Source organism: Schistocerca cancellata, chromosome 7 (assembly GCF_023864275.1).
Source record: "Schistocerca cancellata isolate TAMUIC-IGC-003103 chromosome 7, iqSchCanc2.1, whole genome shotgun sequence".
Taxonomy (NCBI): Eukaryota; Metazoa; Arthropoda; class Insecta; order Orthoptera; family Acrididae; genus Schistocerca; species Schistocerca cancellata.
The window spans coordinates 600,377,963-600,383,200 of NC_064632.1; positions in this window are offsets into that span (position 1 = coordinate 600,377,963).

A 5,238-nucleotide genomic window follows, 5' to 3' on the forward strand; every position below is an offset into this window, starting at 1 on the left:
CCGGCGTGATGGTATGGGGTGCCACTGGTAACACATTTCGGTCACCTCTTGTTCGCATTGACGGCACTTTGAACAGGGGACGTTAAATTTCAGATGTTTCGACCCGTGGCTCTACCCTTCATTCGATCCCTGCGAAACCCTACGTTTCAGTAGGATAATGCACGACCGCATGTTGCAGGTCCTGTACAGGCCTTTCTGGATACAGAAAATGTTCGGCTGCTGCCCTGGCCAGCACATTCTCCAGATCTCTCACCAACTGAAAACGTCTGGTCAATGGTGGCCGAGCAACTGGCTCGTCACAATACGCCAGTCACTACTCTTGATGAACTGTGGTATCGTGTTGAAACTGCATGGGCAGCTGTACCTGTACACGCCATCGAAGCTCTAATTGACTCAATGCCCAGGCGTATCAAGGCCGTTATTACGGCTAGAGGTTGTTGTTCTGGGTACTGATTTCTCAGGATCTATGCACCCAAAATGTGTTATAAATGTAATCACATGTCAGTTTTAGTGTAGTACATTTGTCCAATGAATACCCGTTTATCATCTGCAGTTCTTCTTGGTGTAGCAATTTTAATGGCCAGTAGTGTAGTAATAAATAAAGTAAATGAACAATCATTTTGGTTTATTTGCAACGTAGGTAACGAAAAAATTAAAATTCAGAAGTGTCCACACAGGCACGTGATTCCGTGACCCTTCCGGCTGCACCAGCTGCTCCCTGCCACCTAAAGTGGCTGAGTCGCGCACAACTTCCCCCCCCCCCCCCTAAATTGTTGATCATCTGTGGCCCTCAGTTCTGCCACTCTCATATCTCGCCAAGCCCTGCATACACCTCAAGTCTGGACCAAATAAGTGATGACGAGCAGGCGCAATCCACTTGTTAACATTCAACAACATGTTTAACTTACTGTTTCACTGATTGATTTCGGTCCCGTCAGATTACGGAATGAAATCGGCTGTGCCCTTTCAAAGGAACCGTCCCGGCATTTGCCTGAAGCGATTTAGGGAAATCTCGAAAACCTAAATCAAAATGGCCGAAGGCAGGTTTAAACCGTTCTCCTCCCGAATGCGAATCCAGTGTGCTGACCAGTGCGCCATCTCGCTCGGTAACTTACTGTTTCGAGTTTCCTCGTGAAAGTCGGTAAGTTAACTTTGCATATTTTTGTTCACTGGTACGTTACGGTACATTACAGGGTCAGTGAAAAAGGACTTTACAATTCGTGGAGGTATGGTCCGTCTGTGCAACTAATTGAAGGCTATTTGTTTATTACCATGCGCGTTTCCCTTCTTTTATTTGCGAAGCATCTTCAATCTTCAGTGGCCTGTAATACATGTTTCTTTTTATACATACAATAAACGTATTATTATAATCTACCACATAATAAGTTTATTGTATGTATAAAAACAACCATGCATTACAGGCCACTGAAGATGATTCCCAAATAAAAGAAGAGAAATGAGTATGGCAATAAACAAACAGCCTTCAGTTTGTTTGCGTGGCCCTCCTCCGCTGCAAGTACAGAAATATTTCTTTTGTGTATAAAATCGCCTTTTCCTGCTGCCACTTAATTTATTTTTCCCAGACGCGTTTCGCCTTTTTCGTGTTCCAAAGCATCATCAGTGTGCTCATTTGCTCTGATCTGTGTTTTCTGTCAACTGGTCTGGGGGTCGCACTACCACTTTTTACCGACATATAAGCACAATTTTGAGTTTCGACATTTTTCACACTGTTCGCCATGTTTCAACCACTCGCTAACCGCGGTTAGCAAGTAAATCGGAAATAAAATGGTAGTGCGACCTCCAGACCTGTTGAGAGGAAACACAAACCATCCGACTGAGGATGCTTTAGAATAAGAAAAAGCCGAAACGTGTCTGAGAAAAATACACTCCTGGAAATTGAAATAAGAACACCGTGAATTCATTGTCCCAGGAAGGGGAAACTGACAGAACCACAGGCACATAGACACAGGCAACAGAGCATGCACAATGTCGGCACTAGTACAGTGTATATCCACCTTTCGCAGCAATGCAGGCTGCTATTCTCCCATGGAGACGATCGTAGAGATGCTGGATGTAGTCCTGTGGAACGGCTTGCCATGCCATTTCCACCTGGCGCCTCAGTTGGACCAGCGTTCGTGCTGGACGTGCAGACCGCGTGAGACGACGCTTCATCCAGTCCCAAACATGCTGAATGGGGGACAGATCCGGAGATCTTGCTGGGCAGGGTAGTTGACTTACACCTTCTAGAGCACGTTGGGTGGCACGGGATACATGCGGACGTGCATTGTCCTGTTGGAACAGCAAGTTCCCTTGCCGGTCTAGGAATGGTAGAACGATGGGTTCGATGACGGTTTGGATGTACCGTGCACTATTCAGTGTCCCCTCGACGATCACCAGTGGTGTACGGCCAGTGTAGGAGATCGCTCCCCACACCACGATGCCGGGTGTTGGCCCTATGTGCCTCGGTCGTATGCAGTCCTGATTGTGGCGCTCACCTGCACGGCGCCAAACACGCATACGACCATCATTGGCACCAAGGCAGAAGCGACTCTCATCGCTGAAGACGACACGTCTCCATTCGTCCCTCCATTCACGCCTGTCGCGACACCACTGGAGGCGGGCTGCACGATGTTGGGGCGTGAGCGGAAGACGGTCTAACGGTGTGCGGGACCGTAGCCCAGCTTCATGGAGACGGTTGCGAATGGTCCTCGCCGATACCCCAGGAGCAACAGTGTCCCTAATTTGCTGGGAAGTGGCGGTGCGGTCCCCTACGGCACTGCGTAGGATCCTACGGTCTTGGCGTGCATCCGTGCGTCGCTGCGGTCCGGTCCCAGGTCGACGGGCACGTGCACCTTCCGCCGACCACTGGCGACAACATCGATGTACTGTGGAGACCTCACGCCCCACGTGTTGAGCAATTCGGCGGTACGTCCACCCGGCCTCCCGCATGCCCACTATACGCCCTCGCTCAAAGTCCGTCAACTGCACATACGGTTCACGTCCACGCTGTCGCGGTATGCTACCAGTGTTAAAGACTGCGATGGAGCTCCGTATGCCACGGCAAACTGGCTGACACTGACGGCGGCGGTGCACAAATGCTGCGCAGCCAACACCGCGGTTCCTGGTGTGTCCGCTGTGCCGTGCGTGTGATCATTGCTTGTACAGCCCTCTCGCAGTGTCCGGAGCAAGTATGGTGGGTCTGACACACCGGTGTCAATGTGTTCTTTTTTCCATTTCCAGGAGAGTGGCAGCAGGAAAATGCAGTTCAATTTACAAAACAAGTATTTATGCCTTCAATTAGTGTATTTATAGCAATGAAGGGAAAGACGGAAAACAGAAAAAAATGAAGACTTTACAAATTTTGAATGGTATAGAATTTTACTGTGGTAACTTTCACAATGGGCAGACGTGTCGTTTTGTAGCAAACAACCTCAAGTTTGTTTGACGTAGTGCAGCAGTACCCCCTTCCGTCACCAGGAGCGCCAACGCATTGCACAATTAAAATGGCCACTTTCACTGGTGTGGAGCATGCTCTCTGAGTGTTTTGGTTTCGTGAAACAAAGTGTGCTACAACTGACAGCCGTCAATTTCGCACTGAATACGGTAAACAACCTCTAAGCAGACTTGGGCATACAATTTCGCCGAATCCACGTTGCCGTTGCTCGCACACTAGGCTCTCGCTAATCCGGCCTCTCAGGAACCCGGCGCACATCCAGAAACACATGCACAATGAATTATCGTGCGCAACAATGCTTAGTTAAACAATGCTTTATATACTGTATTTGAAATTGTAGCTTTCCTTACAGTTCGAAATAATGTCTTCTAAAAGGAAACATGTTATGCTAGAACTCAAGCAAAAACTAGAAATTTTAGACAAGTTAAATCGAGGTTCTTCGCAGAAAGCCACTGCTGCTGAGTTCAGTGTTGGACGAGCAACTATTCGTGACATCAAAAAGAAAGATGTCGTTCGACAGTACTCGACACAAGTGGATAGTGAGTTGGGAAATCGGAAGGTTATGCAAAAGAGTGAGACTGGATGTTGCTAGCTGTTTATAGACTGTTCGTACAACAACGCAGTAAAGGAATTCCAATCAGTGGCCTGATTATACAGGAAAAAACAGCTGCATTTAACAAACGACTCGGAGGTAGTAGCCGGCCGGTGTGGCCGAGCGGTTCTAGGCGTTTCAGTCTGGAACCGCGCGACCGCTACGGTCGCAGATTCGAATCCTGCCTCGGGTGTGGATGTGTGTGATGTCCTTAGGTTAGTTAGGTTTAAGTAGTTCTACGTTCTGGGAGACTGATGACCTCCGATGTTAAGTCTCATTGTGCTCACAGCCATTTCAACCATTTGGAGGTAGTAGCTCGTTTCCGGCGAGCGAAGGTTGGTTGTCAAACTGGAAAAAACGACACAGCATTCGGCAGCTAACTAACCTAAGGACATCACACACGTCCATGCCCGAGGCAGGATTCGAACCTGCGACCGTAGCGGTCGCGCGGTACCAGACTGTAGCGCCTAGAACCGCTCGGCCTCTCCGGCCGGCCTGCGCTCAGAAGAAAGCGTGGATGGACAGACAAATATTCTCTTGGTGGTTCCATGAAACGTTTGTACCAGCAGTGAGAAAAGAGGTAATTCCAAAATTCCCTTGTCTCTGGTCCGTGGGCTGAATTAGGCCTGTCACATCGGGTGGGAGAAAGAGTGCTTGTACATGTGTACCATCGGACACGGTTCTGAGCCACCCAGTCTGTGATCACAGCTGCTTTCTCCTAGGTGAATTGCCTACCCTTGGTGTCCTTTGTCGTTGCCCATCTTTGGATCTTCCGCCTTTAGGGATAATTTCTCAACCCAAGAACATAGGATGTCTTAATGTCCTAATCTCTAACCGCTCATCCGCCCTGCGAGGAGGACGTTGGCATGGAAGAAGGCGACTCCTTATCCAGTGAGTCACTCGGTTGCCAGAGCCTCGTCAATTTACAGCAGGCAAGGATGGCATTTCTCACCCCTTACACGCCATACCATCGGACTTTAGAGAAACATCTGAACGACGACTGGGAGCATTGTCAATTATAAGGATACCTTTCAGTGGAAGCTTTTTCTTCTTTACCTCTTTTCTCACTGCTGGTACAAACGTTTCGTGGAACCACCTAGAGAATATTTGTCTGTCCATCCACGCTTTCTTCTGAGCGCAGGCCGGCCGGAGTGGCCGAGCGGTTCTAGGCGCTACAGTCTGGTACCGCGCG